Source organism: Kogia breviceps, chromosome 1 (assembly GCF_026419965.1).
Source record: "Kogia breviceps isolate mKogBre1 chromosome 1, mKogBre1 haplotype 1, whole genome shotgun sequence".
NCBI lineage: Eukaryota > Metazoa > Chordata > Mammalia > Artiodactyla > Physeteridae > Kogia > Kogia breviceps.
This window is the reverse complement of record NC_081310.1, coordinates 121,356,523-121,382,993: the sequence shown is the minus strand read 5'-3', so window position 1 is coordinate 121,382,993 and position 26,471 is coordinate 121,356,523. Positions and strand designations below refer to the sequence as shown.

At 40.6% G+C, this 26,471-nt stretch overlaps 1 protein-coding gene and 1 long non-coding RNA gene across 16 annotated transcripts in view; both read right to left on the bottom strand.

Annotated features, from left to right (window-relative positions):
* The window catches only part of TGFBR3 (transforming growth factor beta receptor 3), a 200,584-nt gene extending 189,161 nt beyond the window's left edge, over positions 1-11,423 (bottom strand). For 6 of the 15 annotated variants that reach the window (XM_067042712.1, XM_067042733.1, XM_067042743.1 and 3 more), the window contains exon 1: positions 10,539-10,803. The gene's annotated coding sequence lies outside the window, so the exon portion shown is untranslated. Of the gene's footprint in view, positions 1-10,538 lie in introns of all 15 variants that reach the window. The other 9 variants (XM_059061291.2, XM_067042778.1, XM_067042793.1 and 6 more) reach the window with 5 other exon arrangements.
* The window catches only part of LOC136794872 (uncharacterized), a 340,829-nt gene that overhangs the window by 210,326 nt on the left and 104,032 nt on the right, over positions 1-26,471 (bottom strand). The window lies entirely within an intron of this gene.

The window sequence follows — 26,471 nt, the reverse complement described above, 5'->3', positions numbered from 1 at the left end:
AACTGGATTTATAAGAAATCCACAAATCTTGCTTCTTCTCGTTTATTTATTCATCCAACAAATATTTATCTAGTGCCTGCTCAGTCAGTGCAGGACTCTTCTAGGTGTTAGGATTCAACAGGTAATAAAACATATAAAAATCCCTGCCTTTGTGGAGCTTACATTCTAGTCAGGGGAGACCAACTATAAACAAGATATATAATTATACGTGAGGTAGAGATAAATGCTAAGAAAACAAATAAAGCAGAGAAGAGAGAAAGGAAGTATTTGGGAGTCTTTGTTTTTTTTGTTTTGAGTAAGGACCTACAAGAAATGAGCCCTGTAGAAAACCATAATTCAAAAAGACACATGCACCCTAATGTTCATTGTAGCACTATTTACAGTAGTCAGGACATGGAAGCAACCTACATGCCCATCGACAGACCAATGGATAAAGAAGATGTGGTACATACATACAATGGAATATTACTCAGCCATAAAAAGGAACGAAATTGGGTCATTTCTAGAAACGTGGATGGATCTAGAGACTGTCATACAGAGTGAAGTAAGTCAGAAAGAGAAAAACAAATATCGTATATTAACACATATATGTGGAACCTAGAAAAATGGTACAGATGAATCGGTCTGCAGGACAGAAATTGAGACACAGATGTAGAGAACAAACATATGGACACCAAGGGGGGAAAGTGGTGGGGGGGTGGGGGGGGTGGGGGGTGATGAATTGGGAGATTGGGATTGACATGTATACACTGATGTGTATAAAATGGATGACTAATAAGAACCTGCTGTATAAAAAAATAAATAAAATTAAATTCAAAATAAAAAGAAATGAGCCCTGTAGATATATGGGAGAAAAACATTCCAAGCAAAGAAAACAGCACATGCAAAGGCCCTGAGACAGAGTGTGTCTAGTATGAGGAAGGTAAAGCAGGTCAAGCAGCTGGAGCAGAGTAAACAAGCCAGAAAGCAGAGGAGTGAGGTCAAAGAGGTCACAGGCAAGGGAGTCACTGACTGGTTGCATAGGGCTTTCTGGATCATTATAAGGATTTGGGTTTTTACTGTGAGAAAGGCAGGAACAAGAAAGTGTTTTAATCAGAGTAATAACAGCATCTGACTTAGGTCTTATCAGGGCCATTCTGGCTACTGGGTGGAGAATACTGCAGAGGGAAGCACTACTCCCAGCTGTGCAGTCTTGGGCAGACCATCTAACCTCTCTGTACCTGGTTGTCCTCCTCTTTAGAGGGACCTGAAGAAACTTATTTCTAAGCCTCAATCCAATGCTAAACTCTATGATTCTGAGTTGATTATTTCCTTTGTCTTTTCTACAAAAAGTTAAAATTTATATCAGCTGTAAACTTGACCTTTCCCCCAAGCTTTAACAGAAATGGAACCAAGTTGAATAATTCAATTTGACAACATATATGTCATGCCCATGCCATACACCTAGGTTACAAAGATAGTAAGACTCAATCCTGCTCTAGAAGTCTACAATCTGGCAGAAGAAGAAAGTAAGTTCTCACAAGGCAGCAGGAGAAACACTGCAAGAGAAATACAGGGAGGAAGCAACCAACCACCTGCCAGGGAAGAGCCATGTGAAGCTTCCCCAGAAAAGGTGACCATGGAAATAGCCTGGGTGAGTAAGCAGGGGGCCACAAGGAAGGAGGGAAATGAGGGGCTTCTAGAGAAGAGACCAGTACTAAAGAAACAGGGCATGAGAGAACAGAGCATGCTCTGGAAACCATAAGGAGTCTGGTATGAGCACAGTGAGGTTCACAGAAGAAGTGAAGGAACGATGGCTGAAAAAGTAGGCTGAGCTACATTGTAAATAACCAGATATCCCATGCCAAGGATAATGGAACAGCAGACACTTTCAAAACGTAAGAAAGGAAAACACAGATCTGTATTTTAGAAGGTACCAATCATAATGGATGAACAATTTGAGATAGGGATGCTGAAGCCTGGAAAACCAACTGGAATACGTCTGCAATAGGCCAGGTGAGATGACGATTTAGAAATGGAGAAGAAAATGTCAATTGCAGGGTTTGACCTACAGGCCTATTTTGCCAATTCCTACTCTAGAGCTAAGATTGGTGTTTACATGTTAAAATGATGGAGAAAAGTCAAAGGAATAAATAATACGTCATGATAAGTTGAAAATTATACGAAATTCTAATTTGTGTACATAAATAAAGTCTCCTGGAACTCAGGGGAAGAAAAGAAAATGCCAGTTGAGATCTGTTAAAGGTAAGACACCATGGGATTTGCGGGATTCAGCTGGGGGAAGTAAGCAAAAGGAAACTGAGTATGCCTGAGGCTCCTAGCTTGATAACTGGTGCCACTTAATGACATAGGAAATAAAGGAGTCGCGACTGGGGACCACAGAGAAATTGTATGTCGGGTTTGGGACTTAGTTCTAACAGTAAAACCTACAGAATAGCCAGGTTGCTGCTGGAAATAGGGTATAGCGTATAAAACTGGGAGTTACTGGCACAGACGTGGCCACTGAGGCATGGAAACATGAGCCACTGAACAACCGAGGAGGGGAGGGAAAGGGCAGATGCGAGCTGGAGAACGCCAACCCCACGGAGCGAGCGCTGAGAAGGAAAACTGAAGACAGATAGGGCAGGAAATGGGGAAAAACCAGGACAAGTAGTTCCCAGAAACCAAGGTAATAAAACGTGGGGGACAGTAAAGCAGCAAATGCACCAAAGAGAGGACAATGAAGATGCTGACTGAAAACAAGCACGGAATTTTGCACTTAGCACCTTTTCTGGCGCCCGCCCATCATGGGTCACGGTGCAGTGGGCGTGGGAGCCGGCCTGCTGCAGGCCGAGTTGTTAACCCGAGGTGAGAAGAAAAGAGCCAATAGCTGCACACCACTGGCCCCGACAGACTACGTTGTTATCAAAGATTCTGTACCATCAGGAAAGTTTTATTCAGCACTCTGGAGGTGTAAGGTGTGAGAAACAGGAACTAGGATCTGTTGGTGGTGATCTTCTGGCGGTAGAAAGGAGATTTCTTAGTTAACACCTGGGTCTCATGGGACCACTAATCCTGAAACTAGCAGCAGGCTTTATTTAAGAAAGGCTAGTTGCTTCCGACAAGTCTGAGGACAATATCTTCACCCACACATCATCCAACTCCCAGTTAGGCTTCTCACCTCTGATTCTTCTCACACTAGCATCGCTAGTCGTTCTCCCCGAGCAGAGTAATGCTAATCCACAGGGACTACATCTCCTTCAAAGCACAGTAAAGTATAAACAAAAAAATCATAGCATCAACTACCTGGTATGATGCTGGAAGCCCATAACCTGCCACCATTCAGAAAGGAAAAGGCTTTACCAGTAATACCAGCTGGGTCCCAAAACACTGAGACCAAGCCCCTCAGTCTCAGCAGAAGCTGCCTAACTGCTCTTCTGTGTGCTCTCTGAGAAACAAAAAGGAGCTGAAAGAGGAAGAGTCTTTAATCCTAAAATTATTCTTAATTTTCAATATAGAATGCTTGAAAAACATTTGAAAACCAACAGAATAACTAGCAGATTTTTTTTTTAATGTGCATCTATGGTCCTTTCTCCTTTACCCTCTGAAAAAAAGCAACCCAACCCCCAAATGATCATTTTTCTTGGCCTAATATCCCTATTTTTGTGATTTATAATTGGAAACAGGCTGTTTTTTCCTGGCTTCAGAGAACAGGATCTTCAAAGGGTTGCCAACTACAGAACCTCAACCTTAGCAAAATATCTTGCAAATCTCTTACCTGTATAACTACTTGAAATATGTATTAATTCCAAAGAAAACATTTAAATGATTACTTATTATTATGCAAAAGTGAATTTTCTCCTAATAAATTAGACACTCCCCTCTCTCTCCTAGCCTCCCTACTCAGTTAAACTAAGTGGGACCCTGCTGTGTGTTCAGTTATCTCCCACTTGAACATTACCAAAGCCTTAACCCAACAACGTATCTATATACGATACTTTCTGGAAGTGTTTTTTGGGTTTTTTTTTTTGGTTTTTTTGTTTGTTTGTTTTTATTTAGTAGAACTGCCTCTACATGAAACCTCCCTGTTTGCCCACACTGAATGAAATTAAAACCTTGAATATCATAGAGAGCAGCCACTCTAATAATGAAATAAAGATGCCTCAAACTGAAAAAGGTATAAGTACAAAAAAAAAAAAAAAGAAATGTATCAAGTAGGTCATCCTTCCCCTGGCTCCTGTATCAAAAACATGATGCATCCAATGGCTGCACAGCATTGTAATGGATAAGTATAATGGACTCAAAACAAAAAGGCAGGTGCTACATATTTTTTCGTGATTCACATGGTATATTATGAATACACAACAAGTAACTATCTCTATAAAGACACAAAAATAAGAAAACTAAGAGGAATGTCTGCTCAGAAAGGCTTTGACAAAAGAGATAGACCAGCAATAGTAAACATGCCCATTTAGAAGATCAGAAACTTCTCCCACACACATAGGGAAGACCTTACACTGCAGTGATGCAAAATGTATGTAATGAGTCAATGGTGCTTTCCCTCGAAGTTGAATTTCATGTGCCAGCCAATTGCACAAAGTAGAATATAACAAAATGAGACGTTTATTCTTTATGGACACTTAGAAGGAGAGTTTTGTGTTTGAGTATGTTTTGTTTTAAAGAAAAAAAAACAGAAAAGAGATAAAACAACACAGGGAGTATCACACAAAAGTACTTAGAGTACCACATGAACACAGGGTTTTGAGACTGGAATCTAAGTATTTCACCCCAAATAACCTTCCAAGTATTAAAAAAAAAAGCAACATTCTGCTCCAGCAATCATCATGCAGTTAATTATGAAATGAAATTTTCAAATAGCCACCAGTGTATTTTTGCATCCAATGACCAATTTCATATGTCAAAACACATAAAATACTAACAACGCTAACTGAATTATACTCCCAAAAGGGAATCTTTTCACACACCAAGTGAAATTAAGTATTCATCAAGTTTCCATTAATAAAATAGTATAATAAGAATTTTTAAAAAGAACTCCAAGTTCTGCTAGACCCTCCACCTGGTCCACTTGGTGTTCTTACCCATCACTGGTGGTTAGTCATCATGCCTGTAAACTCCAGAGCTTCTCCCAGGGCAGTCTGATCACAGGAAAACTCAAGGACTAGGATCTGTAAAGACTACTTTCTAAAGATCATTTTTTTTCAGGGACTAATCAGCTTGAATGTGTTTTTACAAATGGTCCATCTGCAAATTCAAACAAAAACCTGACCTTCAGCATGTACCAGAAAAATGAATTATGTGCTTGGAAGGACATAACAAACAGCACCCAATTCTTCCTTCTTCTGCAAACAGCACAAGTCCCCTTTCTCCCAGAGCCCAGTGTCCTAGAAGTAGGGAAAGTATATGCTTCTGGATTACCATCCTTTTCCTTAAAGTGAAGACAGAGCAAACACTTCAGACTTGATTCTAAATTATTACTGTGGCAACAATTTAACATTAAATCCTAAAAATGAACTTTTATATCACTCTGAGTCCTCTTCCCAGACTTGAAGCTTTCCCCATTAAAGGAATTACCAGCACTAACAACAGACTTTAATCCTTTTTTTCCTATAATTATCTTAAACAGGAGATATCAGGATAGCCTAAAGGTGTGCTTCTGGAGCCCATGTTTCAGACCTTCAGGGATAATCTCAATTTTAAATATGGTCTCCATCCCTTATACCCCTACTTGTCAGCCTATTAAGTCTTGCTGTTTGGCCTGGAAAACTGAAGAATAAAACGAGTAAAATGAGGTCCAAATAAAAGGGGCCTCAACACAGAAATTTTATGAATGTTGCTTCAAACATTAAATACTGCACACATCTTGGTTGAGAAATAAAAATTGCTCCCTAAGAGAAGGAAGAATGCTCAGAAATCTGTGCTAAATCTTAAAACTTTGTGGAGAAAATAAATCTCAATGTCAGTTAACAAACAAATGTGCTATTTCAAAAGATATAAAAGAAATCTAGAAGTGGACAGAGCCCAGGAAATGGACCCAAATCCTTTTTGTAAGGCACTTCCAAGCTGTGTTTATTTCTGCTTCACTAGAAACCAAACAAATTAGCAAAAGCTTGTGTTTTATGAAATGCTACAAAAAGACAATGCTATCATTCCAAGTGTTACTCTGAAGATGTGGAACCAGAGAAATTACTGCCATGAATCCTGGTGCAGTAATTTTCTTCCAAAGCCACAAATGCCTTAGATTCACTCTTTTATATTCCAAATTATCCATGTTCCTAATGGCAATATAAGATTGCTTTTAAGTTAAAAACCCTTAAAAACATTATCTAACTTGAGTCATGCAAAGTTCAAAAAGTAGTTAACATTTTTTAAGTTTCAAAATTTCAAAAGAAGTTGAAAAACATAAGAAAAACACTCCAGTGGACAGACTGAAACAGAGATAAAATCATTTTCAAAATAACTGTTGAGTAAAAAAAAAAAAAGGGGGGGGGGGCTTCCCTGGTGGCGCAGTGGTTGAGAGTCCGCCTGCCGATGCAGGGGACGCGGGTTTGTGCCCCGGTCCGGGAAGATTCCCACATGCCGCGGAGCGGCTGGGCCCATGAGCCATGGCCGCTGAGCCTGCACGTCCGGAGCCTGTGCTCCGCAATGGGAGAGGCCACAACAGTGAGACGCCCGCGTACCACCAAAAAAAAAAAGACTGTCCTCATTAACTAATGAACCTGACGATTATAATTAGTTTTTGTCCTATAGCAATGAAAGAAGAAAAAAAATACATTTTCAAAATGGATTATCAAGAACGGGGTAATTTTAAATGACCACAGAGCAAATTCATCCAGGAAAAATATTACAGCAGTGTTAACAGTTAGCAGTCATCCTCTAAATTTTAACGGTTCTGTCTGTTAAGCTTAAGATGTAAAGTCAGGAATTTCCACAAATTTATGATCCCAAGAAATTGGTCATCACTTAGGTACTAAAGAAGTCAGCAGAGATCACCTTAGTACTCAAAGGACATTTGAGTTCCCTAGGCACTTAGGCCCAGAGCAGGCCCTCAGAAAAGCAAGAGTCACCTGACTTTTACAAGATACAATCAAGTTTGCATGCAAAAAAGAAAGATTAATTCCTTTGAGTCTTCAAAAGAATGGGACAACAGTTCTCTTTAAGCAAAAAATTTTGTCAATGTGTATAGGCTTTCCTAAGCCCTAGGAAGCCTTAAGGCCTCCTGCTATCAGAGGACTGAAAGAGGATGGTTAATTTGCCAAACTCCAACACCAGGAACATTAAGCCTATTAAGGAGTTGGGGCCTGATAAATGTTTGCTGAATAAGTAAACTAGATGAGACCCTGGAAGACTAAATTAGACTCTAAACAAAATGCTACTCTGAAGTGTAACTGCAATGCTGAGATTTAGAAAGAAAGAATTAAATTTGAAAGGTATTTTAAAATAGGATCCACGCGCTTCCCTGGTGGCGCAATGGTTAGGAAACCGCCTGCCAATGCAGGGGACACGGGTTCGAGCCCTGGTCTGGGAGGATCCCACATGCTGCGGAGCAACTAAGCCTGTGCGCCACAACTACTGAGGCGGCGCTCTAGAGCCCGTGCTCCTCAACAGGAGAAGCCACCACAGTGAGAAGCCCGCGCATGGCAACAAAGACCCAACGCAGCCAAAAATAAATAAATAAATAAGTAAATAAAAGAGAACGAATTATGAAAAATAAACTAAAATAGGATCCACCTGACCCCTAACTTGGTAAATAAAGTTAAGTCCCTACTACCTGATACTCAAGAAACAAGAAAGGAAACTGGCCTACAAAATTCAAAGATTGAAAACCTTTTTTAAAAGTCAGTTTAACTGTTTTTGCAAGCATGTTAATTCCTAAATATGGTTTATATATTTATCTATAGACACACTGCATCTATACTAAACAAATATGATACTTCTGAACTATTGCCATACTAAAATACAAGCCTCTGAAAAATGCACTGGAATAGAAATGCTGTTACTCAGCATAACAATCCGTTATTGTCCTGCACTCAGATGTTAATGAAAAATAATGACAGGATTGTGAGTACACCAACCTCCCTGAGAACAAATTCACTATATCCAGTTTTCTACAAAAGACAAATGAGCATCATTACAAAAGGATTCACAATGGATCTCTCCAGACTCCCAGTTCTCCTAGATAATCTGAAGTATCATTCAAAGTACACAAAATTATTTTACATATGCCTCTTAAGGAAAACAAATGGCAATAAACTGTGTGTGTACTTAATATCTGTCTGGACACCAGAGAGTTCTTGACATATATCCAACATGTAGGCCCTGTCCTCAAAGTCATTCTTAACAGTAATCAGTTGAAATTAAACCCAGTTCTCCATAGTCAACTCGGAAGGCAACTTGGTTATTTTGCTAGATAAAGCCACAACATTGTCCATTCCTGAAATGTATGTTTAATACTCTGAAAACTGGTTTAGGTGCCTAAGGGACATCAATACATAGTGTGTTATGCTCCCCCTATTGGTTAATATTCAACATAACAATGAATTCCCCAGGGGTTGCCTTTGAAGTGCTGGGATTCAAAAGTGAGTTGATTTTTATGTTTAAAAACATGAGCTGGATCAACAGTTGTTAAGCAAAGCTGCCATGTAATGGTCAGATTCCATCAAAACAGGAAAAATTAAAGTTGACAAATGACAAAGACAAACTGAAGAGCTGAAAACATGTTGAAGCCTTGAAACACTAAACAATGCAGAATTAAAGCCAAAAGCAGAGAACATCAAGAAACAGAGCAACATCCTTTAGCTGACACAATGGCATGAAATCAATTTCATTTAAATAGCCCTTAAGGGGGTAAGAATTATTTCCCTGCCTCCTGTGCCAACCCCAAGCTGTTTCCTAAGGAAGCCATGCAACACTGACCAACGATGTCCAGAGAATTAATAAAAGAAATGAAGATTAAAGATCCGAATTAATTAATACAAATCAGAGTTCTATGTATAATTACTTGGAGTCAGTTTCAGAGGAGTTGTAATTTGGCGCCCCTCTGGGCAGATCACCTAAATTAATCACAGATACCTGATTTGTGTTTCAAGAGATTTGTGTTCAACTCAAATGGGAAGATGAAGGATGGGAGAAGACGCCTGGACTCACTGCACACAAATCTGACTGCACTTGCTGCTCTCCGCTGAGTGACTAAGCTAGCCCTGGAGTCAGACAGAACTAACAGTTGTGTAATAGCTTGGGCAAGTAACTAACCTCTAGTGTCTTACCTGTAAAATAGGGTTATTAATAGTGTTTTTTCCAGAGGGTTGGTGTAACGATTAAGTGCCCTAAGTATTAGGAGAATGTCTGGCACAGAGTTTGAGCCCAGTAAACGTGAGCTATTATTATTACCGGAAATTAATAGCTAATTTCACACTGAAGTACCTGTTTGCAATCTAAAGTACCATTTCAGAAAAATTAAAAGGTCTTGACATGTGCTTTGCTACTTGTAGAGACTTCCCTCCTCCCAAACCGCTCGCTTTCTTCTCTTGGAAGGGATGCGGAGTTCAGAAAAAGCCTGGTTCCCTATCTCAGTCTGTCATCCCTACCATCCGGTACCCTCCCTGCTCTTCTCGTCCCCACTGGGCTCAGGACAAACACCGCTAATAGCCATGCAGCGCTTGCCTGGCGCCTGGCACTGCTCTAGTACTTTACATATTTTAAATCATTCAATCCTCACAGTAACCTTATGAGGCCAATACTGTTATTATTCCCATTTCACAGCTAAGAGAAATTCCCATTTCTCTCAGCTCTTTTTGTAGGCACATTAAGTTCTACTCTGTCAAGGTAATTCAAGCTTGACAAGCCGGTTCCCTACACTAAATGATTCTGGAAAGTGGGGCAAACGCCCTAATAAGAACAAGACTGCAAGAAGATTCTCCTAGCAACAGTCCAAGTTTCCAGCGTATTATAACCAAATAAACTGGCTAAGGTGGCTAGTAAATTAACGCGGGAAGGAGGATTCTCTGCGGGGCTCCGAGCTGCAGCGCTCGGCGCCTCCAGCACAGCACCCCGAGGGCGCGGCCCGCAGGGAGCGTAGCTCACGTCGGTGCTCGAGTCCCGGGGCCGCAGCCTATGCAACGGCAACTGCGTGCAAACCCACAACAAATGTCTCCCACCGACGCTGTCACGAGCGCAGTGGGAAGTGGCCAGCATGCCCCGCGGAGGTTAGAAGAAACCGTGGAAAGGAAGAGTGAGGGCAGGCGCGGGGTAGATGTCTTCGCCAGCACAGTGCAGCGCCCCGAGCGCTGCCCACCCCGGGGCGGCCACTGCCCACGCACCACGGAGTGTAAACACTAACAGACCAACGCCGCCCCCACAAGCCCGGGAGTCCGGGCGGCCGGAGCGACCCCCGGCCGGGAAACAGGCGCGGACCTCCGCGCAACGCCGACAGGCACCGCGCAGCCTGCAGAGCCCTCGGCCGGAACGGGTGCTGGGCTAGCGGTGCGGCCAAGGGCGTCCCGGCGCCGGCGGCAGTGCCGCGGGGCCGAGCCGGCGCGTACCTTGGAGGCGATGTGTCAAGCGGAGATCCACCCGCCACAAGCTGGAGGAAAGCAGAGCGAAGTTTCCCCGCCGCGCCCGGCGGCGGCGAGCTCCGGCAGCTGCTGCGCCGCGGCGCAACTACGCCATCCGGACCCGCCGGGGACTTTCTCCTCCTGCAGGGAGCTCAGGGAATCGCGCAGGGAAAGTGGCCGGGCACGAGAGCCGCCGACTTCCCTCCCTCACTCACTGGGAAGAGGAAAGCGCCGCTCGGCGTCCCCGAAACCCTCGATTACCCCCATCGGGCCGACCCAGCGCACTCGCTCCCCCTCACACAAGCGGGCGGGGACGGGCAGGACGCCACAGCAATCAGCGTGCGGGGGGAAGGGCGCTCCTCCTCCACGGTCCCCCCGGGAGCTCCGGGCCGCCGAGAAACTCCTCCTCCCGCCGCCCGCCTCCTCTCTCTCTCCTCCCCCTTTTCCTCTCAGGCTGACGGATGAACCCGGAGCGCTGCCACAGCTTGCCTTTCCCTTCGGACCGCGGAGGGAGGGAGAGGAGAGGAGTACCGGGAACTGCTGGGCTGCTGTGCGCCCGGGCTGGGGCTTCGGGTGGGGGGTCCCAGTCGTCGGGGAAGAGCCGGATTGGGGCGGGGGGTGGTGGGGTGGAACGGGGGCGCGAGCTGCAGGGATTCCCTTCCTTAAACTAGTTCCTTCCAACTTTTCAGGGCTCTCTGGAAGAGTTAGTTGAGTTATTTGGTTCCCTCCGTCTTGATCTAAAAATTCTAAAACCTCCAGTAATCTGATCACGCCCTCTTGCCCACCCGCTAGCAAAAGTCCCCACGCACACATTCAATTCTGCCCCTAGTTGTTTTCCCACCTCCAATGTTGTTTGCGCTCTCAAGATGCGCTCTGATGGTGGGTCTTGCCTCCTCCTCTTTAACAGCTGAGAGTGCATTACCCAGCCATCGCCCCCGCTCGCTAAATAAATGAATACAAATAAAGGAGTCAGGTCAGCGTTACTGGCATTACCCTAAGGTTGGCGCGATATAAGCGAAGGTGTTGGCGGCGTGCAACTCCCTGCATACATGCGCGGGTGAACTGGTAGCTGCAAGAGTTGACGAATGCTGTCATCAGTAGGCCACTTTAATACTCCTATTTTACACCCGGTTTGTCTATTGAAAGATATGCTTAAATCAAAGGGCACTGTTTTACCAAGAGGCTGGTGAAATGACTCTGGGCTGACAGGTCTCAGAGACCAGACTTCCAGTCCTGACTCTGCCCTTCGACTAGCTGTGGAACCTTGGACGATCGGCTTAAACTCTCCAAGTCTGTTTTCACCTCTGTAAAATCAGGAGCTTGGCCTAGGAGACCTCTTCCAGTCCTAAAATGTTATGGTCCTAGGCCTTCAAAACATTGGAGAGTAGAATGGGGAGGTTTCTGATATTATTACTTACACAGGATTATTATTTGGGTTTTCCTACTTGGAGAGAAGAGGAAGTGTTTCTCCTCCTTTTTCGCTTGTACCTATACATACAGAACTCACCCAATTGGAGATAGTTTGACAAAAGTCAAATCATTTTTTTTTTTTTTTTTTTTTTTTTTTTTGCGGTACGAGGGCCTCTCACTGCTGTGGCCTCTCCCGTTGCAGAGCACAGGCTCCGGATGCGCAGGCTCAGCGGCCATGGCTCACGGGCCCAGCCGCTCCGCGGCATGTGGGATCCTCCCAGACCGGGGCACGAACCTGTGTCCCCTGCATCGGCAGGCGGACTCTCAACCACTGCACCACCAGGGAAGCCCTCAAATCATTATTGATCAACTGGATTCCTGCAAAAATCTCTAAAATGAACAATTCATTACTTACCAATATTTATTGAACACCTACTGTGTGAGAGTCTTGAATGAGGCCTTGGAGAAACCCATAGGCATAATGCCCTGTTGGAGCAACAGTCTAGGTAGAGTTAGCCTCAGCTGTGATACAGTCTCTCTGGATTCAAGGCCTTAGATTTCTCATAGACTCAAATGACAGTATTTGAGCCTCAAATTGTCAAGTTTTAGTTTCAAGAGCAGACATGAACATGTGAGTTGTGTTTGGATATTTAATCCTACATTTAAACATATCAATCACGTTAAAGTTTTTTAATTTCTAAATAAAATGGCATAGAAGAAGAGAAAGACCAAGTCCTAGATAACTTAACAGTGTCTTGTCTTTAAAGAGTGATGAAGTAACTGTTCACAGTAGTCAGATTCTCAATAGTGTAACCAGTTATGTGTAACTAACAGTGAATACTTACTCTGTGCCAGGCAGAGTTCTAAACATTCTATACATATGAACACATTTACTTCTCACAGCCCTATAAGGCTGTATACAAACTGAGGCCTATGTAGAAACCTACCTATATACTGAAGGCCTTACAACTTGCTACGATAGTACAGCTAATAAGTGAGAAAGTCAGGATTCAAACCCACATCCATCTAGCTCTGAGCCCAAGTCTTCAACCAACAGGACATACCACCTGTCATCAAAAGCTTTACATTATTGGCAAAATGAAAGGTTTGGGGGGTTTGTTTGGTTGGCTGGGAGTTTTTTTCTCAAAACATCTTTAAAATTTAGGGCTATTTAATTATTTTCTGTAGATGATACGGAAAAACACAAGAAATTATATCAGTATTTGCAAAACCCAACAATGTCTACATAGGTGTTTTCTCTAAATCTTTACACTAATAATGTGATATTATTTGAAGAAATACAGACACCTGAAGCATAGAGCAAAGGTTTAAAACAAACTAAAAATTCTGGTTCCCCAGCAAAGCTCTAGAAAAGGGGTTTCCCCTACATTTTAATAATGTAATATTAACTGATTTCTAGGGGGAATGAATCCTTTCCTTTCATTGGTCTCTTACAAATTAGGACTTTGTTCAAGTTACAGTATTTGTTACCATAAGATACAAACTTTCTTTGGTTCAAGGTGGTATCTTGGTCATTCGTTCCAAATTTTTTCAAAAAGAATTGCAAGCAGGGGGGGTGAGATAAAGAGATGCACTCATATGGTAGTTCTATTTGTAGTTTTTTAAGGAACCTCCATACTGTTCTGCATAGTGGCTGTATCATTTTACATTCCCACCAGTGGTCCCACTACTGGGCATATACCCTGAGAAAACCATAATTCAAAAAGAGTCATGTACCAAAATGTTTATTGCAGCTCTATTTACGATAGCCAGGACATGGAAGCAACCTAAATGTCCATCAACAGATGAATGGATAAAGAAGATGTAGCACATATATACAATGGAATATTACTCAGCCATAAAAAGAAATGAAACTGAGTTATTTGTAATGAGGTGGATAGACCTGGAGTCTGTCATACAGAGTGAAGTAAGTCAGAAGGAGAAAAACAAATACCGTATGCTAACACATATATATGGAATCTAGAAAAAAAAAATGTCATGAAGAGATTAGTGGTAGGATGGGAATAAAACACAGACCTACTAGACCATGGACTTGAGGATATAGGGAGGGGGAAGGGTAAGCTGTGACGATGTGAGAGAGTGGCAGGGACATATACACACTACCAAATGTAAATTAGATAGCTAGTGGGAAGCTGCAGCATAGCACAGGGAGTTCACCTCTGTGCTTTGTGACCACCTAGAGGGGTGGGATAGGGAGGGTGGGAGGGAGGGTGATGCAAGAGGGAAGAGATATGGGAACATATGTATATGTATAACTGATTCACTTTGTTGTAAAGGAGAAACTAACACACTTGTAAAACAGTTATACTCAAATAAAGATGTTAAAAAAAAAAAAGAGATGCACTCTATCTCACTTGCATAAAAACGTTTGACAGCAGAGCGTCAAATTCTCTGAGGCTGTGTTTCTCGCAATGAACCACCCTTCCTATAGGTGTGGACCACTTATTTATGACAGTGGCATGTCCCCAGATTCTGTTGATTAGCAGACAGCTGAACAAATTCATAATAACCTATTTGTGTTCCTTACAGAAGCAAACACCTCAAAGTTCTAAAAGACTGTATCATTAGAAAATCATCTGGTTGTTTTTCTTTTTCAGCAAGTCCTCATATAGTACTGCATATGCTTTGCACTTTACAAATCCTAACTCATTAAACCCTATAACAGCTCTATCATCCTCATTCTACAGATTAGAATGAGGATGTGATTTGGCTGTGACTCCAGAGTCCACCCTGAACCTCCGCGTTGTGCTGCACAGGTGAAAATGAGCCCTCTTTCCCTCAGAGGAGAGTCTTATCTTTTTAAAGCTCAATTCTTTAAAAGTTTCAAAAGATAAAGTTTGTTGAGGAGAAATGTGACCCTCAACCACCACATAAAAATCGATTCCTTTCACCCAAGAAAGAGAGGCGAAGGGACGCTAACTTCAAAGTTTGTCTGAAACAGCCAACATCTTGGAGGCAGTTGCGTAACTACTCTTAAGAATGTGTGACAGAACAAGAACCAAATGTTCCAAAATTGTTGTGACAGGATACTGGTCTACAAACTACAGCCTGTGCTCCTATTTTCTGCTCGGTTGACCTATTATTACAGACAGATTTAGTACCTTATTTCTAAAATTTGCCCATAAAGATTCCAATTCATACCTGTAGATGTCTTATATATCACCATAACCTAAAGCCATAATCTAAAGCCACATTTTCTATATCTATATCCAAGATTAGAATATGGTTTTCACTGATAACATTTGTGGCCAGCAAACTTCAAATTAATGAGGAAAAGATACTGTCAGGTGAACCCGTTTGCAGAGCAGAGCCCAAAACAGACACCTGATTCAGGCTGGTGGATTCCTCAGAGAATTTGGAAATAAAAATCCAAAGCAAATTCCCTTACAGTAAGCCTGAGTTCCTGCACACTTGTCATTTCCTGTGCCTGTGCAGAGCCTCCAATGGCAGTTTCCACAATGCCCCTTTAATTTCCCCCTCAGCGGGTCTACTGACAATGCAGGAAACCTCACACCATTTCAAAGGAACAGCAACCTCCCCTGAGATCCCTGTGGTCTTAGCTCCGTAGGGGACGTGGCAGAGCCTCTGCTCTCCCTGCCTCAGGAGCAGGGATTCCAGAGGGAAGGCTTCGTCCTGGCCCCCACCTCCATAGCTGCCCCGCAGAGAACTTTTGTTTTGGTCTGGAGAAGAGAAAAAAATCAAAAACGTTGTTTTGTGACAGGGGGACCAAAAAAAGACCAGGAGGACCCAGGACATATATTAGCATCTGTGAATGTTACAAATCTTATTACCTTCATTCAACAAATATAAGAAATGCTGTAACTCCACTTGCAAAAACACCAAAATTTAAAAATTATTATTGCTATTGTTATTGATCTTCTGTTATTACTGTTATTATTATTACCTTTTATTGAGCACTCTCTCTGGGCAAGCCCTTGTTATAAGTTTGGCCCTATAAAATTTATTTCCTAACATATTTTGCAAATGGATAGTTCCACGTATTTGTTAAAATTACCTGCTATAACATTTCTTTAGATTACTCACCCAATGTTTTTTACCATGTAATCTAAGGAGGGGAGTGCCTCAACTGGGTCCTGCAGACATAGTCTTTAGAATTCGGTAATAATTTCAATAAGAAATTTGTTTTCATTTTGTATTTTTGTCTTAATGCTAATATTAAAAAGCACCATTTACCCTCTTTTGGTGGGAAGGAGGACAGGGATAATTAAAAACTAATAGACTGGACTTCCCTGGTGGCACAGTGGTTAAGAATCCACCTGCCAATGCAGGGGACATGGGTTCGAGCCCTGGTCCGGGAAGATCCCACATGCTGCAGAGCAGCTAAGCCCGTGTAACACAACTACTGAGCCTGCACTCTAGAGCCCATGAGCCACAACTACTGAGCCCACGTGCCACAACTACTGAAGCCCGCCTGCCTAGAGCCTGTGCTCCGCAACAGAGTAGCCCCCGCTCACTGAAACTAGAGGAAGCCCGCGCGCAGCAACCAAGACCCAATGCAGCCAACATAAATAAATTAATTTAAAAAAAAACAACCAATAGACTTTCGCATAAAAGACTTTTTTATAAAGTTGATGTTTTTCGAAGTGGGAAATTCATTTCCAGAGATGCTTAAGAATTTTTTTTTTCTTTTAAAGTGTCCTGGGCTTCCCTGGTGGCACAGTGGTTGCGAGTCCGCCTGCCGATGCAGGGGACACGGGTTCATGCACCGGTCCAGGAAGATCCCACATGCCGTGGAGCAGCTAGGCCCGTGAGCCATGGCCGCTGAGCCTGCGCATCCGGAGCCTGTGCTCTGCAACAGGAGAGGCCACAACAGTGAGAGGCCCGCATACCGCAAAAATAAATAAATAAATAAAGTGTCCTTACACTGTTAACATTTGAAAAATTTGCTGCAAAAATTTAAATTAAATTTTCCTTTACCATTTCCCCAGCTTACCCATATAATTTCTGGAAGATGTTAGCCTCTTTCATGAAAAATCGACCAATATTCATTGACATTTGCTAAGCCATATTAAGAGGTGAAAGATACATATAGAGATGACAAGAAACATGATAAAAAGATAACTAAGGAACTGAAAAGTATTATTTTTTTTTGAATTTTATTTTATTTACTTTTTTATACAGCAGGTTGTTATCAGTTATCCATTTTACACATATTAGTGTATACATGTCAATCCCAATCTCCCAATTCATCACACCGCCACACACCCCTGCCACTTTCCCCCCTTGGTGTCCATATGTTTGTTCTCTACATCTATGTCTCTATTTCTGCCCTGCAAACCGTTTCATCTGTACCACTTTTCCAGGAGGAACAGAGCAGTATTATATGTTAAGTATCAAATGTGACTGTAAGTACTAGAAGAACTGAGATTATCCTTGGTCTGGGATGATCAGAGCAAGATAAGAAGGGAGCTGAGGATTCAGCAGATGCAGAAGATGGAAAGAACATTCTGAACAATGGCAAAGGCTATAATGCAAGAGCACCTGAGAGACTGGTCCCAAGAAAGAAGCTAGAATAATAGAATGAGAACAGCCTATTCATCTCCCCTGAAGAGACTATGAGGAGCTCTCAATCCTGTTTCCTTCAGTCTCCATAAGAAATCCAAGCCTTCTTAGTCATTGCTCATCACCTGGATTCTTATCACCATATGGCTCTGAATGTTCCCTAACCTGTTCAATCCTTCTCCCTTTCTCAACCTTCCAAACCCTTCCAGTTGCCCTCTAGAACTTATGACAAATTACCAATAAGATCCCTTGTATATTCCACCTCTGGAAAGCTCTGGCCTCTCAGTTCCTTGACTTTCTCCCCTCCAGCAACCTGTTCTTCCATCCCATTTCAGTCGCCTATAAACATGATCATGTCCAGGTCGTTTTCATCAGAAATAAATGTTCCGCCTCCCAGATCTCAATTTCAAGCATCCCTCTCTGACCACCAATCTCTATTGTTCCAACTCATTGCCTCCAGTATCTTGATTCCAACAATGATTTGACCCCACCAGCATCTCTAATCCATTGTCCCTACTACTTTTTTACCATCTGCAACCACCACTGGTCTCACTTAAATTTATGACCACAAGCCTCAATGGGTTCTTAGCACTGCTCAGCAATCCTACTATATTTTCCTTATCAGCTCACTCTCTTATTCTCCAAGAGGTTTATTTTACTTCTCTTCCTCTTTCCTCAAATCTTCAATACCTTTGACCCTTTACCTGAATTCAACTGCTGACCCTGCTTCTTATTTCTTATTTTATTGATACTGAGAATATCAAAGCCCTCTGAAGAAATATCCTCAGCTTCCCACCACCACATCTGCACATTTATCTGTGTCTATTCTTCTCTTCTCTGGTTTCTCTCTTGTTGGCCCTTCTCCCTCCACCTGTGCACTGGATTCCATTTCTTCAGCTACTCAAGGACTTTCATACTGTAGTAATTCCTTTTTCACCTGCATCCTCAGATCTCTCTCTCTCTCTCTCTCTCTCTCTCTCTCTCTCTCTCTCTCTCTGATCTTTCCCATCAACTTACAAGCATAGTGTAATGTTTCCCATTTTAGAAAATTTTACTTGACCCCACATACCCATCTCACTCCCAGTTCTCTACTCCCTTTGTAGTAAAACTCCAAAAGGGATATTTACATTTGATGCCCATTCTTCTTCACCCATCATTTTCTCCTCCACCAGATCCAATCAGACCACACTTGTCAAGGTCACTGTGTGGCCAAACCAGTAGCCAATTCTCAGTTTTCATCTCACTTAACCACTCAATAGCTTATGACCCAGGTACTCAGTCTCTCCTCCTTGAGACATTTTCTTTGCCTACAGGGATACAGAGCACTAGTGGTTTCTCTCCTACCTCCTGGCTGGACCTTCTAAGTTACTGATGCTGGCTCTTCTTTCTTCTCCCAGGATCTAAATGTTGGACTGTCCCAGGGCAGTACCTTTGATCCTCTTCTCTATTAAGACTCTCTCTCTCAAGGTGTTATTATCCAGACCCATCTCTTTAAGTGAATCCACACATTGATAATTCTCAAAATTTTATCTCCAGACTGGACCTCTCCCCTGAGCTCCAAACTCGTGTATTTACTTGACATCTCAACATCTTTACTCAATGTGTTCAGTAGGAAAATCAAATGTTACATGACAAAAACTAAACTCCTGATTCCCATGAACACATCTTCCATCTCCTCATCTCAGTAAATAGCTCAACCATTCATTCAGTGGCTCAGGTCAAAAACAAATGGGTCTTCACCACTTCCTCTATGTCTCTCACACCCCGTAACAAACCCATTAGCCAGACCTGTTTGCTCTACCTTCAAATTATCACTTCTCACTATTTCCATTGCAGTCAAAATACAATCTAACCTATACAATTTTTTCATCTATACAATTGTGATAACTCTAGCCTCCCTACTTCTAATCTTGCTTCCCACACACTAACATACACACATGTACTTATTCAGTATTTTCTGTGTACAGTTCATGTTAGTGAATAAAAGCTGGCCCCTCCTTGGAGCAGGCTGGCTGTGTAAGTTCACATTAGACTATAAGAACCATGAGGGCAGAAACCATGGCTATCTTAACCAACATTGTATTCCCAGCTCCCAGCAGAGTACAATGCTCCTTGTCTCTAACAAGTATCCAATAAAAATTATTGAATTTATGGACAGCTTCATTCCACAGATAGATAGATACCCACAGTTAGAGACCGAGAATAGTGAAGTTTTGCAACAGCCATTGAGACATGCCCCTCTAGAGGCTCAACAAGACACTGACACAAGGGCTTTGGGTGTTAACGCAAGCCAGGACTCAGGAGACAGCAGAATACATCTGACCTGGAAGAACTGGAACCAATTTGCCCAGGCAGGAAGCAAGTATGTGGTATAAACAGCATGAATGAAGCTTGACCTGGAAGCCACAGGTTTAGCATGAGGGAGGGGCTTCCTGATCTCAGTCAGACCTGTTAACAAAGTCCTTGGGCTGGAGCAAATAAGGCTGCTGACTCAAGTTAGCTTGAGAGAAAGGAGAGAAAGAACCAAGAGCCACTAAGAGTAGAAATAATGTGTAATGTAATGTCTTTGCATATCACTCTTATTTTATACTATGTTGATAGAAAAAAATCATGTCCACGCTACTATTAACATTGCTGGAAAATGCTGGCCATCTTTAAATGCTAAAGGCACAGATACTAAAGGAGAAGGAAGCAGGTCTTTGGTCTCTGGCTACTCCTGAAGTGAGAGAGAAAGGAAGGAAGCATTCATTAACTTGAACAGTCTCCTCCCTTCCCACTCACTTTTCCCTTTGAGAAAGGACAACGTACTTCCTTCTTTGCCTCTGGTCTCTGACACTACACAGTCCCACTAGAATCCCCTTCAGTTTTCTCTAAAGAATATTAAAACAACTTCAACTCTGTTTCAAAAATCAAGCAAACCAATTGTTCAGGCCCTGTTTAAAAATCCAAAGCGTCACAGGGTTTTGTGCATTCTATATGGCTTTTTGTTCCTTACTCTTGTTTCTTCTCTTTTTGCCAAATTTTCTCCTGCTTCTCCTTAAATGTAATTTTACTAAATTTAAATGCATAATCAAAGCATATACATTTGTAGAGTTTGTGCACGTTTGTAAAAAATAAACATAGGAATTAGTACATTTTATAGATTTTATTTTCCTCATGTAAATTATTTTCCAGTCTTTCACTGTGCCAAATACCTTCAGAATTTCACTGAGAATTCTTTCAACTTTTCTCAAGGCCTGAAATTTTTCAAAATACAAAGTTTAGAAGGAAGAAACCTTTACTGGGAATGCTGAGTTTTAACTTTGCATGTGACCTGAGATTTCAGTCTCAGATTTCATTCTGTTGGTTAGAAACCCCTTTCAACTTTTTTTTTTCCAGAGAGCTAAGTGGTATGTACCTTAAAAAAAAAAAAAAAAAAAAAAAAAAAAAGACACACTGAGGCTCCCAAACTAGTTCTTCAGATATTTGACTTTTCTTAAATAACTCTAAGTTCAACTCAGCTGGAATTTTGAGTATCACTTGAGTGCACTTGTATCCTTGCCTGGTTAGTTTTCTCTGTCTTGTATTTTTTATTAACTGGTATTTCAGCTTATGAGATTCTCTTTCAGAGGAGGACATAATAGTCTTTTCCATAGAATTCTGCAGCCCCACTGCTTTTAAAGGTATTGTACTGCCCAACTGTAACCTGCTAGGGTATGATGTGACATTTGGGTATTTATGTGATGGACATGCAGCATCAGCATATTTTGGGGAATATACAACTAGGCTGGGAGAAGAGGCATATTCTTTGGAAAAGGTGATATGCCTGAAAAGCAAGTTATTTTTAAAGGCCTTGTTACCTTCAGGAAAACCTCACATAGAAACACCAGAAAATCATCGTGTCCCAAGGGCTTTGACGTGGCACAGTTCTGGTTACAGCATATTTTCCTTGTATATATTGGTTCATCAAGCTCAAACCAACCTCATAATTATGTGATTGTGACAAGATTAACTGATAGACAAACCAAAAGTCCTGAAGGTCAGCTTAGGGGCCCTCTATCCAATCATACTTTCACTTTTCAGTTATTTTTAGGCTGCCTTGGTGAAAATGTGCTGGGCAGCTATGCAGAGGATTACACACCTTTTGTTCCAAGACCCCTTCATTACTATTGTGTGAAATGTGCACAACTTATCAAACCTAGGCACAAAGTAGAAGATTGAGTTCCAGAAAAAAAAATCTTGTTTATAAGAAAATTTCAAAATATAGAAAAACAAAAAGAATTTTTGTTTGGCCACAACAGTGAGAGGCCCGCGTACCGCAAAAAACAAAAACAAACAAACAAACAACAACAAATATATATATATATATATATATATATATATATATATATACTTCTTAAATATGGTAGCAAAACAAATATCTTCGGTGCACCACCCAATGTTTGGCAAATAGTAGGTGCTCAATAAATACCTGCTAAATTAAAAAATAAAAGGAGCAAGGCAAGAGGTAATTTCAGAAGGAGCATTTCAGAACAAGTGCTCTGGTAAAGATAAAACTATACACTAAAAAAAAAAAAAAAGAGTAAAAAAATACACAGCCAATACTTCTTTCTACTAATCACACTGTCTCTTGTAACGACTTAGATTCATGGTTCCACTTTTCAGGTTCAAAATCAAATGCTTCTAATGCTAATGACTTAACCTAGATGACTTATCAGGGACTCACCATCAAAGTTCTACACACAAGGCTTCCCTGCCCACCCTCTGATGGTGTGTCCTGGCTTTGACTACAAATTAAACAAAGAACATTAATTGAGTGTAGTTGTAGCAACCCTGAGTTTTCAGCTGAAAAAGTAACACATATAAGGACTCTCAAAATATCAAGAAACTGTTTTGACTCTCTTCTTGCTCAGTTGACTTGGATTTTGTGGGCAGATACTTGTAGTAGTCGTTTGTTTTTTTAAGATTCTAAAATATACTCCATTCATATCAAGCTTAATTTTAACTAATCAGTTAGCTGTTAAATGGGCCATTTCTGAGCTATCATCATTTTAGTAACAGTAACATTTAAAATCTCTGGAATGAGAATTCAAAATAAGCCAACTATAATTTCCTAATGCAGTAGCTAGCTTTTTCTTATAAAACAAAAAAGTTATCCCACTGAAGAAACTACACACTTTGACCATTTTCACCTTGCAATATGTATTCTTCTTGACTCACTCTTTTCTATTGACACCCTTGCAAGTTTGTCCAATATTAATGCTCTGTTTGGAAAATAGCTGGAATTACAGAAAAGCTGAATCATCATATAGCTTTACAGTATCTCATAACAATGAATACTAAAACTGCAACTGCCCTACTCTCTGGATATTTCCCCAGTGGTGCTCATGGTGAAGGAGATGGGCTTCACAGCAAACTCAGGAGAAATGAAAGAAAGCTACTATCTTAAAGGAAAGCAGGTGACAAAAATATCATGACTTTTATGAAATAGGGCAGCATTCTCACACTGGTGTGCTGAGAACTACTGCTTCCTTGTTTAAATGAGATAAGGAAAAACATGTTAATATATTAACATGGATATTAATGAATACATTAACATTAATGTCAACCTATTAAAGGTTAAGCGTTAACAACTAATAGTTAATATTGGTATAGTAACATTAATGTTAACATAGTAAAGCCTTTGAGAAGTTATGGAGTAAAAAATCACATTTTTAACTCTTTTTATCCCTATATCGCCCAAACTTTTTGACCCCAAAACCCTTTTTTTAAATGTAATACCCACAGAACTAATGTTTTACCGGACATAGTTAGGAAACTCTGATATGCAATAACAAACATGATTTATTTGATTTAAACAGTGTATTTCAGCAGTATATTTCATCAACAAATATTTCCTTTATTGATGACTGATATCTACTAACATGAGGTTCTGGAATGCTTTCCCCAGCTCACATGCTTCAGAGAAAGAGTTCTGGGCCAAAATTCAGTTCCCCACCCCTACAAATGGCCTTGGATTTAGTCCTTACAAACTGATAAGAAACTCTCTGACCTGCGGCACTACCTCCATCCCCTTGGTCAAACACTGGGTTTGAGGACGCCTGCACCTCTGTGCCTTGTAATCTGAAGCAAATATCTGAGCTGCTTATCCTGAGGCCCCATGTGAAGATAAATTATCATCAGGCCTGAAAAGATAATAAAGATGTATTCTGAATCATCCCCCAAATTACACTGCATTAATATATAGTTTTTTTATCGTGGTAAAAAACAGCATAAAATGTACCGTCTTAACCATGCTTAAGTTTACAGTTCAATAGTGTTACGTACATTCACATTATTGTGCGACAGCTTTCCAGACTTTTTTCATCTAGCAGAACTGAAATTCTCTACCCATTGAATAACAATTCCCCAGTTCTCCCTCCCCCTAGCCTCTGACAATCACCATCTTACTTTCTGTTTCTATGAATTTGACTATTCTATATTCTTCATAAAAATGGAATCATACAATATTTGTCTTTTTGTGACTGGCTTAGTTCACTTAGCATAATGTCCTCTGGTCCATACATGGTGCAGTATGTGACAGGATTTCCTTCTGTTTTAAGACTAAATAATATTCCATTGTATGTACTACATTTTTTTATTCCTTCATTCATTGATGTACATTTGAGTTGCTTCCACCTTTTGGCTATTGTGAATAATACTGCAATGAACATGAGAGTGCAACTATTTCTTTGAGATCCTGCTTTCAATTCTTTTGGATATATACCCAGAAGTGGAATTGTTGGATCATATGGTAATCCTATTTTTTATTTTTTGAGAAACCTCTATATAGTTTTCCATAGCAGCTGCACCATTTTACATTTCCACCAATAGTGCACAAGATTTCCAATTTCTCCACATGATCACAATACTTATTCTCTGTTTTTCTGATAGTCATATATAGTTTCATTAGGTGTATTTTTATTGGTTCTAATTCTGAGAAAAATATCTAATAGTCCTTTATTAATCTAAATATTTAATTACCTGGAACAGATACAAGTGGTGTCTAAAGAGAAATAAGTTTTTTCTCCAGCATGAAAGGAAAGCACAGTAAGAACCAGTATCTACAAATACGCAATTAAGGGAAACTACACTCCAAAATCAGAACAAAACAAGTTAATCTTTTTTTGCAATTGCTTGATCTTTCATATGATTAAGATGACAAGGATTTAAATCTGTTTTTATTTAGCTATTTGTTTAAATAATAGCATTGTACATTTGAACATTGCAAACAGTATTGTATTCTGCATTGTAACGTGTTTAATGATATTAAATTTTAAACTGACTTTTTTAACTGTTCATGAAATTCTATGGAAATAAACATATCAAAATGAATGAATGGTGTGTGTTCCCTGAGACTCAAGGGATTTCTAGGAAGTTTTCCTATCAATATTAACTTAATCTTCCCAGCATCTTTATGGGCTGAAAAGCTGAGATACAACAATCTGCCCAAAGATGTATATTTAATAAGTGGTTAACTGAAACTCAAAGCTAAGTGTTCTCTCTCCAAATCCCTACTTCTTTTCACTCCTCCATTAGAAAATATAGTTCTATTTGAATTATTTCAGTTTTGCAAATATTATTTTTACCTCTTTTTGGGGTCTCTAAATACATCAAACACATCTTTTCTTCAAATAAGGGCTCAATTAATTACATTTTGGACTTGGTCTCTGTGTGGGAAGTTAAAACAAACTTGCAGTGCCAATACAGCTCCCAGCTGTGAAAAGTCAACATGAAAACAAGACGTTGTCACACATCCAGATGCAGGTCAGGAGCACACATCCACACACGGGACTTGGCTTATGACAGAAGGTTGTGGACAGGGCCAGGGCCAGTCTCTCCTCTCCCTCCTTCCTGCTTGCTATGCCTCAGACCTCCCTTGGATCTCATTAGATCAGCAAAGAGGCCCTCCAGGTCTTCCAAAACCACTAAAGGTTTGTGCAATTTTGGAAGAAGCTGCAACACCATGTTCTGCTAGCAGTCTGCTGGAGTGGTTGCCTCACTTTTTTTTTTTTTTTTTTTTTTTAAATGGCTGCCTGGGCCTCTTTCTCTTGTAAGAGAAAGAATTAAAAATTCAGATATTGAATTGTTGATGGCAACTTATGGTTTATCCATAAGAGTTTTGGAATAAGCCATGTGAATTAAAGATTCTTATACCTGGCTCCTTGTAGATTTTATATATATATATATATATATATATATATATATATATATATATATACACATACATATACATATAAACTTATAGATATCTACTACATATTATCTATTATATCTATATAGATATAGATATACCTACCATGAGCCAGGTGTATCTCCAAAATGTGTTGAAAAAATCAGTAATTGAGCGAATTCTTATGAACTTTGGAAACTTAAAGAGAAAAGAGTGGTTAAAAGCCTGGGCTTTAAAGTTAGACATACCTGGGCTTGAGAACATTGCTGAACTTCTCTAAGATTTCTTATCTGTAAAAGGAGAATAACACCAACCTTTTAGGATTTCTGTGAGAATTAAATGTAAAATAATGACAGGCTTTGCACACTTCCTGGCACATAGAATGTGCCAATATGTTGTAGCTGTTATTAGCACTGAGCCTTGGGATCATTTCTCTTGGCATCAATTCCTGTGGAACAATCCTATTAATGTTGAAAATGTAGGTGATTAAGTTGAATCTATAATGACACTCTGACATACCCTGAAATTACATCTTTGAATAATCCTTGGGATTAGTTAGTTTATTCAACACTTGTCTCTAGGGTACAAGAAAATGTTAGTTATTTGAGCTTTCTAAATTTAGGATCCCAAACCAACAAACACTTACTACTTATCCAAAAGAGATTTTGATAGTATTTTCTATTACTCAGAACTGTTGGCAAGTTACTTTCGCTTGTACCAAGTTGATCATTCTCACCTCTAGATGAAAAAAAAATATCCAAAGATCTTTTGGTTGA